Source organism: Polyodon spathula, chromosome 2 (assembly GCF_017654505.1).
Source record: "Polyodon spathula isolate WHYD16114869_AA chromosome 2, ASM1765450v1, whole genome shotgun sequence".
Classification (NCBI taxonomy): domain Eukaryota; kingdom Metazoa; phylum Chordata; class Actinopteri; order Acipenseriformes; family Polyodontidae; genus Polyodon; species Polyodon spathula.
The window spans coordinates 98,608,210-98,624,726 of record NC_054535.1 but is presented as its reverse complement, the minus strand read 5'-3'; positions in this window follow the sequence as shown (position 1 = coordinate 98,624,726).

The following is a 16,517-nucleotide window of genomic DNA, read 5'->3' as shown; positions in this document are numbered from 1 at the left end:
ACTCTGGAGAAGACAGGTTCAGGTTCAGAAAGTAAACGCCCATTTACAAGAGTGTCTGTGGGTAAAAGCAGCAGTACATGTAACATGTTCCACAAATAAAAATGAAAGCACTGCTGGCTAGTCAACAGTAGAATAACAAACGCTCGCCTTTTTTTACATAACATACAGTAAACAATGATGATAATTTGCATTGATATGTTATTTTACTGCAACATTATACAGTATTTAAAAATATCAAAAACTTTACAACAGGCCTCAACCGCAGTCTTTCTGATTGAATGTCTCTGCAGGACTCACAGAGGGTGTTTAGCCTAGTATCTTAAATTTGGGTCACGCTATATTTTAAGGGCTGTTTTTTTTTGTTTGTTTATTAACTGTTAACAAATAGCTTATAAACATATTGATGTACATTATTTATGTTCTGTTAACTGTTAGTTAATAATATATAATAGGCCAGCTAAAACTGCAAACACCAGAGCCCTATGGATGATCAATCAAACACCAGAGCCCTATGGGTGATCAATACTCAGTCGATCATATGCTTGAAATTGGTTCAAATTGTTACTGTAGTAATGTTTAGCACATTAAATCAGTTTTTGTTAACCCTAACCCTAACCCTTAGCTTAACAAAACTAATAAACTAAAAAAAAAACAGCCCTTAAAATAAAGTGTGACCTAAATTTGTGTGATTAACATTTTACGAGTTTGTTTGACACCACCCATAGTCAGAACAGGACCTGGGAAACGACCCTCTCATTTCACAGCAGGGCAATGAGGATGTATTCATAGTGACCAGTGAACAAACTTTATTGGTCTAAATGGTTCAAATTACCTTTGTTTTATTGCTCCACCCCCTTTACACTATATTGATGTGCCAAAAGTCAGCAGGCTCAAAATAATTGCTTGCAAAGAAACACTTAATGAAGAGGTTTTTTTTTTTTTTTTAAAGAGATATTAAATATTGCAACAGGAATTACTTAGCTGCAAATAGAAGCTTTTAAATTAACATCTGGATTTATTATTTCGATTCATTAATAACTTGAATACGATTTGTACATTTGTCTAATTTTGCAGACAAACATTTCAAGCAAACATGGCAATTATCAAGACCCGGGACACCAACAGATTGCATAAAAATATACTGAAACAGAAACGCTAGTGAGGAAAAAACAAACAAAAAGGTTTGTTGGCCATTTTAAAATAACCAGCAATATTATGTTCCTACTGCAATGCATGGAGAACCACTCTGACAACACAGTTTAAATATTAGCAAATCTCTAGTCTTTGTAAACTAAAGATGACTATAGTTTTCTATTTATATAACATAGTGCCTTTGATGGTAAACTGAGTAATTCAAACTGTCTCTGACTTGAGTACGCACATTTGAACAGGCCTTCACGAAAAAACATTTTGATCTTCTCAGCTGATCCTTATCTATGATTCCTTCAGCTTATGCCTTAAGTAGTTTGTTAGAATAAACCCTGGACCTAATGCCTCTATGAATATCGTCTCAGAAGAAACATCTTGAAACATCTTTCCGTTCATATTTAATTATACCATGGGTTTCGGGGAAAGTTTCCTTCATGCACTGTCATACTGGTAAAAAAAAAATTCTAATCTGTGTTGTGAATCTCATAATTAAAGCCAGCAAGTAAGCAAGTAAGCTTGTACCTGATTTGTAGCACTGAGGAAATATGCCAGAGTCAGGCTGTGGTGTAATAGGAGCTAACAGGTTCTTGTTAAACTGCTCTGCTTGGTGAGTCTGAAACTTTGATACATGAGATTTTCAGGTTTCTGTCTACTTTATAAGTCAATTACACACAAAGCTTTGACTAACATGTGCACTTGATGGCTTCAATTTTTCATTGCATTGAACGCAAGCATAACCAATATTCCCGTTTAGAGTCAAAAACTCCCAAACTGAAATGCACTCCACATAGATCAGAAGGTAGATGATCTCTAACTAGATGGAGTGAAGAGATCATGTCTGATTACTACATGTAAACCCAAATTGCTTGAAAGATACTACCAAAATAGCATGAGAAAAGGTGAGACTATTTTTTATTTTTGCATGTAAACCAAATCATTAATGTTTCAGACATTGAAGTAGAAATGATCCGTGCTAAATAGCCATTGCAACCCTTGCAGTAGAGTGAATGGTGAAAGCAATGCCAGAATCAACCACTGTAGAGATGGTTACTCTAGACAACACTGCAATTCTCCAAAAGATAGCATTGGTGATTCACAGCAACTTAAATCAACAGCAGAGCCCGTCCTTCCGATGAGATGTGAAAATGATGTCCTATTGTAAGTGACTCTGCAGCAGCAGTTGTTGATGAAGCATAGTTCACCTCCTGTTCTTTTTAAGACGCTTTGGATAAAAGCATATGCTACATGACTAATTAATAATCTTGTTTGTAAAGTATCGTGGTCAAGTCGCTGTTGCAGGTGGCAGGAAACAGTCAGAAGTCAAAGCTTAAAATCCACAACACTGTATTTAACACAGATATTGTACACAGAGTACACAGCTACTCAGTCACTCCATTCTCACTGGAGTCTCAAATCTAGTGCCCCTGAAATGAGCCCTACACTGGTACTTACTTATACCCTCCCTTATCACTTGCCCCTCCCCGAGACTAACCCATTACACCTTAAAATTATAGTCTTATACAGTACCTATCGGACGTATTCACCCCCCTTGGACGTTTTCACAGTTTGTTGTGTTACAAATTGAAATCTTGATGCATTTAAATTGGATTTTTTTCCCTTTGATTTACACAACCTACTCAAAAATGGGGGGGGGGGGGTGAAAAAACAAATCAATTAAAAACAAAAACTTGAAAAGTGTTCATTAGATAAGTATTTACCCCCTTTGGAATAAAGTTGTGGAAAGGCACAGATCAGGAGAGGGGTATGAAATTTTTCAAAGGCATTGAATATCCTTTGGAGCACAGTCAAGTCAATCATTGAGAAGTGGAAGGTATACTGTGAGAGACCTACAGCGTTCCATGGCGGAGATGGGAGAAACTGTCCATGTGTCTACAATAGCTGAGGTACTTCACAAATCTGGCCTGTATGGAAGAGAGTCAAGAAGGAAGCCATTTCTAAAAAAAGCCTATGTAAAATCCTGTTTGGAATTTGCAAAAAGGCATTTGGGAGACTTGAAAAGATGAGGCAAAAGATTCTGTGGTCTGTCGAAATAAAAAGTGAACTATTTGGCCTAAATGCAAAGCGTTATATCTGGTAAAACCCAACACAGCACATCACCCAGGTAACACCATCCCTACTGTGAAGCATAGTGATTGCAGCATCATGCTATGGGGATGCTTTTCATCAGCAGGGACTGGGAAGCTTGTCAAGGTAGAGGGCAAAATGGATGGAGCTAAATACAGGCAAATCCTTAAGAAAAACCTGCTTCAGTCTGCAAAAGACCTAGGACTGGGAAGGAGATTCACCTTTCAGCAGGACAATGACCCCAAGCACACAGCCAAAGCGTCACTGGAGTGGCTTAAAAACAAGAAAGTGAAGGTACTAGAGTGGCCCAGTCAAAGTCCGGACTTGAATCCGTTTGAGAATCTGTGGCAAGACATGAAGATTGCCGTCCACCAACGATCCCCATACAACTTGACAGAGCTTGAACAATTGCGTGAAAGCATAAAGCAGACGGAGCTCATTTGCATACAAACTCCAGGTTTAGCTGGTCAGTTAAATATTTAGCTAAATGTTAAATAAGTACCTGGATGTGGATTGTAAGTATTAGTGGCACAAATTCTTACAATGACATCAAGAGGTTGTCAGCATGTTATTTAAAGCAAATGCTTTGAAACTATTTGTAAAGACAATGTATTAAAATAACCATGTGTAACCACGGTGGGGGCCATTTTGGGAGGTACGTGCGATGATATACACAGAGTACATGTTATAGCCGTGAATGCGCCTGGAAGTCTACGGGGAACCAGGTTTCATTGTTGTTTGATATTATTGTTAATATTTATATCTGTGTAATTTATGTACAGTGGGTTAAATCAAGTGTATCCACCTAAACATTTGAATATGTTAAGGCTAACTATTGTCCAGGGAATGCCTTAGATTAAAGAATATGATAATTTATTTTGTTTTGGATTAGTCCAGCGGAGGGGCTAATGGGAACAACTATAAGTACCTGGTTGTTGGATCATTAGAAAGAGAGAGGGATAGAGAGCAAGGAACTTTGTCTGAACTGAGCAGGTAAGTACTCTGTGTGGGAATAGATTGATTAAACAGCCTGTATTGTTTTGTTTTTTGTACTGCCATTTGATCATATGAGGCCTCAATAACAACTTACTTTGGCATTTTAATCTTGGTTTCCTGCCATCTGCAATAGCCACTTGATCACGATAGTTTACATTTGGTGGGAGAGGGGGATACTGTCCTTCTGTTATACAATGATGTAAGACTGTAGTGCTGGAGTGTGTTTGTCTTTTGTTCTCACTCCATCACATTGTTGTACAATGGGCACATCATCATTGCCATGTGTATGGCACCAGTAGCATTGCCTGGAGGTGTACAGATATTCAGGGGAAGTTGGGGGCTAATTCAAGCCATGTTTCAGGCAAAAGGACAATCTTTACAAGAGAGCTGTTATGCTGTTCTATTTCTCCAAGTTCTACAGAGATTCTAAACTGTATTTACTTCATGTTTCAGGATGTCTTTAAACTTTGCAATTAATATTTCATTAATGGGTAATTCAGAAATGTTAGTTTGTTTTTCCTTTTTATACTGATACAGGTATCTGCATTACAGCACACAGCATCTATCATCCATGAATTAAACATTGCTTGGAATATATAATTAAGTGTAACTCCATAAGGCGTGTGTTTTGCCGGTGCCGTTATGAGGTGTCCCCTGTGGTATATTACACTGGCACAGGCTTGAGGGTGGCATTTCCAAGCCTGTGCTGCGTAAAAGCACATGTTGTATCTACTATTATTATTATTATTATTATTATTATTATTATTATTATTATTATTATTATTATTATTATTATTTATTATTATTATTATTATTATATCTACTACTACTACTACTACTACTACTACTAATAATAATAATAATAATAAATAATAATAATAATAATAATAATAATGTGAAAGTGTGTCTGCTACTCCACTGTGAAAAATAATAAAAATTAAATGTTACACCTGTTTTCTTAGCAGACAGACCAGGGATGCTACTATTAAGTTACATACAAGCCGAAAACGTCCAAGGGCACCGACAGTGCTACTTTAATCTTTCACACTATAACACTTTGTTACATTTTAGTCATGTAACATAACACTAGCAGTGGGACCAAAGAGAGATGTTAAATAAACCTGCTTACTCTCAGCCCACAGTATGCCATATTAGAGCAGGACCACAGTGTCGTGAAGCCCTGCAGACCGAAAAATGGTAACAGATACTGGATCCAAACTCAATTAGATAATTCGCAGGACAGCAGTACTTCCAATCATTTCAGACACGTCCTCTGTTAATTACTGTATCATTAACCGCACACTGTGTGAAAGATACGAAACTCAAGGCACAGAGGTTAAATCACATTTTAAATCATAGCAAGGGCCTTGCTGATTCACAAAATACAGATTCAGTCGTGACCAGCATTTTTTTTTTTTTAATAAATAAAGAGTAGTTTTCGTATTCATATTATTAATGAGCTTAAGCTTGTACGCATGCTGCTAACATGTAATATCTGAAACACACTCCCACCTCCCATTTTAAAGATGCTTTAGCCCATTAAAGTGAAGCAGGGCTGGAAGACTGGAAGTAGTTTTGTACCAGGAAGTAGCAGCAAGTTTTACTTCTATTGCATTGTCTTGAAAATATCTGCATATTCAAAATTGAAGTATAATATACAAGAGCCTAAACTTCTCCAAACAGAACAAAAAAGGAACCAGTGAGAATTCAGCTAATGCTAAAAGAAGTATGTCAGTAACACACATGCCACGCCACAGCTGTACATTGAGAATTAGACCTTTCAGAATGATGACCAAGGCATTCAGCAACAGTATGAACGAAATATTATAGAATAAGAATGACCAGGTTTCAGGACACTTGGCTAAGTGATTATCCAGATACATGGAAAAATGTAAGTGAAACATACGGACCGATGAAGCAGTTCTCCAGACACATGCAAGATGCAAGTGTGACTTCCAGATGGACCGATGTACAGACAGACCCCCAACAGCCTCAGATTCTGATCAACCGTATGCTATATCATGTTAATATCACCCCCTTTGTATCTGACTTTAGCCCCAGCACGAGGTAACAGGTAAGAAAATAAGTTACAGAGCAGGATCCAAAGATCCAGGGGGTGTTCCAGCACTTTCACAACAGGTGGGTCATGGGACAACCTTTTATGTGTTGTGAATCATTGAGTTATTCTTCATAACACATTTGTTCATTTGAATGTCTAATTTCTGCACAATTTATGAATGAATGTTTGAAGTTATTGATGAAAGTTTCAATTTGGTGATAATTTGAGCCCTAAAATAATCTTTTATTAAAGTATGTGTATCCAAACTCGAACTTATTCAATTCCAAGAAATATCTATTGATTCAGTTTATTACAGTGTTTACGATACCAGGCAACTGGCTTCGAGGTTTATTGTGCACATTATAGGATGCAATTTGAATTGAAACGTATTAAAAAGCTGGACATTGTGTGTGCATACACTTCAGGCAGAGCAGAAAAAAAGGATTTGTGTTGGAAACCTACACGCTTTTCCTGATGGCGCTCAGCTGTTTTTACAAGTATACTGTTGCTCTCATAGATAAAGATAAAGAAGTACAACAAGCATGCTGTTCTTTATTTCATTCCTAGTTTGGATATGCAACCAACTGGACATTGTGGCTCCAGTTAGCATTTTGTTTTTTTGGAAGCAGTCCAGCTTTCCTCAGCTGCACCAATTAACACATCTCCAGGCAGCCACTTGTTGTGTCAATGAAATTAGACGTATGTGAAATAAATACCATACCTGTGAATGAGAAAAACAAGCAAGACACCCATATCTCTATAACAGTGGATTTGAATGGCCTTGAAAAGAACAGTATCATTTTGAACATACTATAGCCCTCACTTAAATAATGAAACAACCCCACACACATCGTTGAAGAGGTAGGAGGTTTAGAACAGCTTCTTCCTTGTAGTGACAAGGTACAAGTGAGAAGTCACTAGTAGACACAATTTTCTGTAGTGCCACATTTGAAAAAATCTGCATATCCACATTTAAAGTGCATTGAGTTAATACAATAATTCCAGTACATTTTACCTAATGCATTGCCACCACTTTTAAGGTCTCACATTTTCCTCTATGAAAGACACACACATTTTGATTAAAGTTTTTTTTTTTTGCACTTCCACTGCACCCAACTTCTATTTAGAAATGTTATGAGTCGTAGGAATGTTGGGTTTGGTTTAATTTAAAAATCCTAGAAGTATGTCCTCAGTAAACAATCCCATATTTCCAATGCTTTCAAGGTCCCTGTGTTCAATTAAAAAAAAAAAAAAAAAAAAAAAAGTTTCATGTTTCTATGAAGTGATGGTAATACATATTAGAAAGATTAACTGGAAATATTTTGTTAGCTCTGTGCTTTAATGTAAAAACAAATAACAAACAAACAAACAAGATACTGAGAACTTGTTGCTGATGCTCATACCCCACATTATCATTCTTTCAATGTGCTGTGCTTTACTACACCTAGTTTGCCACGGTTTTTAAACATACAATTATTTACCTTACTGGTAGCATAAATACTGGTGGGAAGACGAAAAGAACTAACTTTGAGTTAAAAATAGTCTATCTTGATTCATCCATCAACTTTAGTCCAGAACAGTAACCTGTATCAAATACATGAAACCAAAAGACAAGCTTTAGATATTTTGAAGTTGGAAAAAAATGTTTCAATAATATTTTTTACCAGTTTTATTGACTTCATATTCTTTACATACAATACACAATGTTTGTAGCAGCATGGCTTGTAATATATTCGCATCTCGGGGTTATTTTATATCATTTTAATCTTTTTATCGTTGTATGTATTTACTACACTTATACCATATTGTTAAGGGTTTACTACACTTCCATGTGTAGTATTTTTTCATTGTTAGAGTTGCTTTTAAACTAAACCCATCTGTATTTGAATTTGTATATGGTTGTGTAGCAATAACCGGAGCAAAGTAATCAATTACCTCAGGAAAATAGGAAATTCAGATCATCTGAATGCTGGATTTGTTATGGGATAAGATTAAACATGTTCACTTTTTACATTTTTGTACTATACAGTGCTAATATAAAACACCTGTCTGTTTGATTGCATGGCATGTTTCAGCTACTTTTCTGAACTTCTGGTGGAACCTTGTCAGCATTGTACTTTCTACCTTCTATTTTGACTTGTGGTGTGATCCTGCACCTGTCTCCTCAAGAGTGGTTCTCCATTGTTACTGAGACATATGGGGACACAAGAGACAGCTGAACCACCAACTGATGTATTCAGACTTCAGCTACATTGCAAACAGGAGCTAGTTTCATAAACAATTTTTAGGTAGGTAGGGGAATGGAGGCTGGTGCATTTTCTGCACTGTTGAGCCACAGCAAGGCCACCAGAACTATAATGCCCGAGGACAACACAGATCTGGTGGCTCCACTGCAGAACCACAGGTGCCCTATCGGCCACAGGGGTCACTGATACACGGTGAGCCGTGGATTCCCCTGCCGACCTAAGCTCTCCCTACTCGGGCAGGGCTCGGCCAATTGTGCACCACCCCCTAGGAACTCTGGTCACGGTCTGCTGGACTCGAACCTGCGATCCCCAGACTATAGGGTATATCCTGCACTCCACGTGGAGCGCCTTTACTGGATGCGCCACTCCAGAGCCCCTCAACTAGTGTAGTTTAAATCTCAACAAGATGTTTATCTTTTAATCATTTTGACTAGTGGAAATATACAGTTGTGGCAGGCTGGCAAGTGGATAGAGGCCCAGAGACAGTCTGCAGTTCAAAAAAAATACTAATTTTATTATAAATAACACAAAATAAAAGTGCACAATGGTAAAATAAAGGGATTTAAACACAAACAAAAACCCAATACAAAAACAAACTTACAAAAACAAGGTTTCCAGGCTGGGCAATGCCTTCACTGGAACCACCAACCACCAACCACCAACCACCAACCACCAATCTGCTTCCTCAGCTCCCTCCTCTCTACTGGGAGGCGGAGGCCTCCTTTTATGCCAGGTGGCTAAATGATAATTGATTAATTACATTAGTTGATTGCTCCCACCTGGGGCAATCAACCTGGGCAGGGAGGAGAATTTAACTCCATCCCTGCCAGTGTTTCCAAGGGCAGAGCCCTGCTCTGCCACAACAGTCTTTAAATATTGCATTGTAATATTGGCAGGAAGGCTAAGCCACAACTGAATTTTAGAGCATTTTGCAACTCATCAATGTTTTTTAAGGTAACTGTAAAAACTTTAGAAGGCAGGTGCAATCAAGAGGGTTCCCCAGTGGTTTAAAATGCTCTAACAAGTCTGACTGTGCCTTATCCCAGTGGGTTATAGGGTGCTTTGTGAAACAGGTCTTTGTTTTCTAAATGAAATGTCCTTGATTACACTATGTAACACAATTTTTGTTCCTGGGTAGTAAGTGTTATTTCCTAATTGCTTATGCCTCAAAAGTATAGAAAATGGCTATTATTCCCCACAAACTTTGCTTTTGTGACCAGGACAATGATATTTCAAAATATCACTATTTCCAATGGGAAAACAGGCAAATGTGTGTCTTTTTGTTCACATAAAGTCAGAAAAAAACAACATATGAATCCAAATTAACATGTATTTATACTAAAGTAATACAAAAATGACTACAAAAGATTTAGAAGTGAGTAGTTTTTTGAGATTAACTACAAATAAATACAGTAAATACAGTATAATCGTAAATCTCGAAAAGACACACATTTGCCCGTTTTCTCATTGGAATATTTTGAAATATCATTGTCCTGGTCACAAAAGCAAAGTTTGTGGGGAATAATAGCCATTTTCTATACTTTTGAGGCATAAGCAGTTAGGAAAGAACACTTACTACCCAGGGACAAAAAAAAAAAAATTGTTACACGGTGTTACGAATAATAATTCCGCCTCTGTTGCTTACATCTATCTTTTAAATTTGTAGTTTTTGTAATGTTTATATAACACAGAACAAACAGGTAGAGATTCACTGTCTCATAATCCGGTGTATGAGTCATGGATAGCAAATTGAAAATTTCTAAGCATTGTGAGTTTGATATTACAGGCATGCAGAAACCAGTCTCCATATCCCATTTTGATAGGTCAACAGTATACTATTTCAGAGTTACCTTCAATGGCACAAGCACTGACTGATGGACACACACACATGCAAACACAAGGCAGTAAAAACATTCATGGTGCCACACTTCCTCTGGCAGCTGATCAGTCTTGGAAAGACACACAGCTATGAGCAGTTTGCTTTGGATTGTTTCACAGTCTAGTAATACTGTAGTTTGCTTTACCAGAATCCTGGGGCAGGGGAGGGTTACACAATGTGCATATGCTTTTGAACCAGCCAGACTATGGATAATAAGAGGCTTTTATTTGTATTTTAAATAATATATAATTGTTGCCTCCTGGGACGTACTTATAAAGAAGATGGTGTATTTCAATGTACTACATCCAACTTTCCAATGTGCTTTACCAAAAAGACATGAATTACAGTACTGTAAGTAACTTTGGTAAAGGAAATGATACACTGTCTGCCTGTTTTGCTGAAGATCCAGTGGGATTCGGAGAATACAGAATACTCATGAACCATTAAACACAGAATAGAGCTAGATTTAGAAATACTAAAATAAACAAAATAAATTCAATGAACATTAGATACATTGAGAAAGATTTTAAATTTTTAAACATTTTTTTCTTTATTTAGTGTGCCAAATTATTTTACCCCAAATTTTTTCCCAAATTTGGACTGTCCAATAATTTTTTCTCCTCACTGCAGCAATTCCTCAGTTGTGGGCATCTTGCAATCCCACGACTGGGACAGCTTCCGTATTTACACACAGGAACTGGAGAGCGATGTCAGCAAGCTACCGACCCCTGGAGGAAAAGGCAAGCCCTGCAGGTGTCTGCTTTTGAGCTCACTGGGCTCTTGGTCAGCAGGGTGACACAGTAAAAGGTATGTAAAGTTAGATTTCTGTTTTGTCAGGAGGATATTAATGAAAACAGAGCAGATGCTGTAATAAGGGAAGCCGCAGACAACAGTAAAATATTCACATTGAATATGTTATGTTTAGCAAATAAAAATGTATTTGAGTACATTTATTACTGTTATTAAAACTATCATTGCTTTTCCTCCAGTCCCAGATTATTCTTTGACCCATATATACCATCAATAAAGGCTGCTCTCGTGCCCTGGCTACACTCTGACTTTTTATTTGTAGGCTTGTTATTGTCTTGCACTGTGAGATAACACTTGGCAGATAACAGCTAATTTATAGTGTGACTCATGTAGTGTCACAATTAACAAAACTCAAACCAAAGTCTAGAGATAATAGGAGTAGCATTTCAAGTGTCATTAAAAACAAAGTACAATATGTGTTGTTACTTTGTCAAAGTGGCATTGATTTGTTTCAGGTCCAAGTTCATGGTCATTATTTAAAAACATTTGGGCCTCAAACTTGGTATCAACAGGTGTTTACAAGTCCAGAACTGAATGGTCGAAAATTGTGGCTAAATTATCAAATGTTTATTACCCCAAATTGTCATTGGCATGTTTTTTTTTCTCTTTTTTTTATCAGAAAGGAAAATTAACCTAATAAAGTTGTTAAACCAAAATACTCCATTTAACATTTAATTTCAAGTAGGCTGAAGTTTTTTCTTATTCATTTTAGAATATTTTATATTGAATTGCTTTGTATTTTTGTCTTGGAGCTGTGCAGTAGAGTTTTATTTCAAAGAGGTTGAGCGTTATGATGGGTTCGAATAGTTATTTAATCAACTTTGCAAGGTCTAAGAAGGAGAGTGTATGGAGTAAGCTAAATGAGAAGGAAATTCTGAGGCTTCTTAATGCATTCATGTCCACTGTATCAACTCCATTTAGGACATGGCACTCTGTGGAACACATGCAGCAGGCCTCACATTACATTGCAGCCAAAACAAAAACAAAACAAAACAAAAAAACAAAATTTAAAACCAACTTTGCCTCTCAGCAATCCCACATCCAATGGATGGAACTGAATCCACCCTTCATCCTGGTCAAGCCCCATGGAATTCTGGTAAATTCCAAGCGTTCGCTGAGTTAATCCCCAGCTACATAGCTATAAAGACCCCACATATTGCAAGCTCTTTTCTGTAAAGTAAGAGTCAGCTTGACTGCTACTTTCCATTAAACATGTGCTTAGAGGTCTACCTTCACTTCACAACTTGTAGATCTTAACTGTTGATAACAGCTGGCCTTTTAAAAAAAAATATATATATATATATCCCACCCACGTTTGGACACAGCAAGCTAAATGTTTTTTTTATAAATCTTATTTGCTAGACTCTTTAGCATCATGGATAAATAGGTTCCATTCTACATATGGATGAAGATAAATAGATTTCTAGGATATTGGATATTCCTACAGAAAAACTGTGACATATTTCAAACATGTCTGAGTCCCAGTCAGTTATCTATTATTATTACATGTTTATTCTCTTAAATGAATTATAATCAAGGCTCAGGAAACGTTCATTTCCAATATTGTGCCACTCACTAGGCTGTAAGTTCCGAGTAGGGTCCTGTTATCTGTAACCCTAAAGATTGATGCCACCTGAATTAAGGTTAAGAAAACAAAATGTCTGCAGGAAAACAATAAAGGAGCTGTGTGACAGAGACAGAGAGTGATTCTTGGTGATAAATCTCTCTCTCGACCTGTGAAGGTGCTGTGTAAAGGGAACAGAATGCCCTTGACTGGATGGCCAGACAATCCATTCCCTGGATTAGAAGGAAGTCGGTCATCTAGAAAGGGGGCGGAACTACAATACGCTAAATCATCAACCTGGAAGGGAAACGACGTGGCAGCCATGGATTGGAGGAGCGGTTGCACTAGTTAACCAAGGGGTCATGATTGACCGTACAAAAGGGGGTGTAGCAAAGTGATCTGTTCCTTGTTATGGTTAGAGCTGAACTGGAAGGAGACCGTTTATTGTAATCGTGAGTGTTTTGTTCTGTCGTGCCTAAAGAATTATTGTTTGTGATTATTAGATGGCTGAACACAATCTGGAGCTGTAGCCAAGGGCCAGTACATATCCAGACATCACTGCACTTGTTTCACGATAAATTGTATTTACACCACGAGCACTAAATTACTCACTGTGGACTTGTGTTTGTGTTTTGTGCTATGTGTCAGTGTTTAGGAAACGGGACTTATTTTGGGACCAACCATTTTGTCATCAGACTTTGGATTGTACAAATAAAATAACATTGCATCTGAATTATCGTTATCTGTCTGTTCATTGATCACTGCTGCATTTGTGCACCTGCACACTGTTAATCACATTGCCACAAACTGTTAGAATATTAGTAGAAAGAGCTTTTTACATCTTTATTCTGTTCTTTGAATTCTTGTTTTTTTAAGGTACAAATGCATATTGTTGAATTGCCCAGAACACAACTGTCCAGGAACATCCACTTTTCATATTTCATATAGTCACTATCAGACTGCAACATTGCTATTCTTTCCCGGAGCGTTTTGTACTGGACGAATCAACAATCAGCACAGCAAATGCTGTTTACAATGTTTGCAATCGTTCACAAATGGCTCTGTTGCTTTAATATTAGGATTTTTTCAAACCTTTACCTCTGATCATCACTCACAATATAATCCTTCATTTTTGATCATTTGGAATAGGCATATGTTCTAAAATACAATGCCCTAGATGAAAAGCAGCTCCTTCTTTCTGGTAGCAAATGGTATCATGTGTTGCAGTTCATAGTCATTACAATGGCTTAACTGTAATCAGACGATGCATTCCTACATCACAGGTACCAAGATCAGGCAGTGCTGTAGTGTGCACTGGATTAAAAACATACAACCAAACAAAGAAGAAACTACCTTCTAAGCAGAATAACAGGAGGCTAGGTAATAGCGTTAATACAGCTCATACAACATAAGAGAATGTCTGGTAATGCCCCTTTGTTGCTCTAACACTCATCTAGGATCGAGCTTCTACTGGGGTGCTGCATCTCATTCCAATTGGCTTCTGTCTACCTAATTTTACAGCAGGGTGGGTCTGAGCCACAATCACACCAGGAACTGGTCACTGAGCTGTGATACTAATGCTGTAATGCGCCCTCCCGACCATTGGCAGTGCTGGAGAGCTGCCAGCATTAACAGCGCTGGCCAGGCAGCGGCCATGTTGAGCAGTATGGCCAGGCAATCAGCTGGCTGATTACAGGTGCGGGGCTCAGCCCTATTTAAGCAACGCCTTTTCCCCTGTATGCTTTCTCTGTCCTAGGATAGCAACTTATAAGGAGCTGTGCTGTGCTGTGCTGTGCTGTGCTGTGCTGTGTTGTGTTGTGTTGTGTTGTGTGAGTGAGTTGTCTTCCAGAACCCTGAACAGGCAGCTGCCTGCTTGGAATCCCTGCACCCTTCTTCTCTTCCCTACCCTAGTGGATCAATGACCGTCTTGAGCCTTTCCCTTCCTGTCCCATGGCATTGAGCGCTGGAGTGAGCTGTAGCAGACCTGGAGGAAACCGAGTCTAACAGACACACCATCACTACCACCGGAACTGGTATTGCCGTGACTGCTGGCAATTATTGTTTGTGGGCAAGTGTTCGGGACTGTTTTGTTTACTTGTTTATTTTAACACAACTGGTATTTCCGGGGGTTTCTTTTATTGAATTTACTGTTTTGTTAATAAAACCCTGCCCTGCCTTGATGGTGCACAGGTTGCACCTCACTTCCTGTTTCTGTGTTGTCACTTCCGGTCCCACCAGCGCTACACCCACCAACCCCCATCACAGCCCTATATAGGCAACAGGCAATCTCTTAAGATTATATTTATTAAACAATTACCTTAGAGTACAGTTAAATGGGTTTGAATTTCTATAAATGCTTGCCTGAGGCTTCTTCTAAGCCAGTGTTGTCTGTTCTTTTGCTTGCATTATAAACTTTAGCCAAAGCAGAATTGAATTTAATGAACAAAGTATGTGCTCTTCTATTGTACTTATTATGGCTTAAAAGAATGATGATGTGAAGAAACTTAAGAACACTAAATTTACTTTTTCAGGATTACTTGTTTTTCACTTGTTTTTACAAGGTGGCGATTGTCAAATTTTTTCCTTTTTTAAAAAAAAAAATGTTCCGAATGTGTGTGGTTAATGGACAGCCATACATAAAATTTAGTTGTTGTAACTTTCAAGTTTACAGAAAAGATTTATAACCAGTAGACTGTTTGCAATTACATTCTTGAATTCAGGATGCAAAGCACTACTTTAAACTCTAAAAAAATATTGTTGTGACGGTGTTTACATGGTTACTAGACTTTTAAAGAAACATGGTTTCTGGAAATAGTAGCACGCTGCATACGTTACTTATTAATTCAATGGCACACTCAAATAAGTGTTAAGATATACTAGCTAATCAGCTAGAACTAAAGGTTTTCAGTAACACTTTCAGTTAAGTGTATCAATGTCTGTGTATGCAGTAAAGAGCAGAGATCCATCACTATGGTTTTTAAGCAAAAAAAAATGAAATTTTTCATAGGACAGGCTCCTCAGCTGCTGGATGAGGTTTGGCAAGCCACCAATTATGTTAAGTTTAACCTGAAATGTGTCTCATTCAAAAGAGAGCAATCATAAAATACACAAATGCAATTATCAAAAAACAAATGCAAGATTACTTTATTACATTCAGGCACCATGATGTGGCCAAAAAGTGTTGCTTAATCAATGTAATATAGCCACTATCAGCCCTGAGGAAGGCTTCTTACCTTGAGAGCAGCATTATGTAATTTACCAATAGATGGTGTCTTTCAGGTCAGCTAGTTTTTTCAACAGAAACAATATGAAGTATTGCAGTCAGGTGATTTTTAAATGTAATTTATTGCATATTACATGAAACTGCACTTATGTTCCTATACTGTAGCAGTAAATATTTTAATTTAATATCAATCATTTTAAAACCATGTCCCTATCTTGTCATGTTATATATAAACTCTGACTTGTAATAAAACATTAATGGCAATGTGACAGAACGGCTGTATGAAGACGATGTACCCAGACCAGAAAGCTGATAGAGGCAGATTAGTACTTGCGGGTGAAAAGCGCTGGTGCTCGTATTTACTAAACAAAACTAATATAACAAGGTTGTACAAAAAAAACACTGCTCACAGAGCAAAATAAAGGTTTGCACAAAAACATGAACACTACCACCAATTAAACAAGTACTGTGCTTCCTGCACATGTAGCAATTGTTATTTTTCTTAA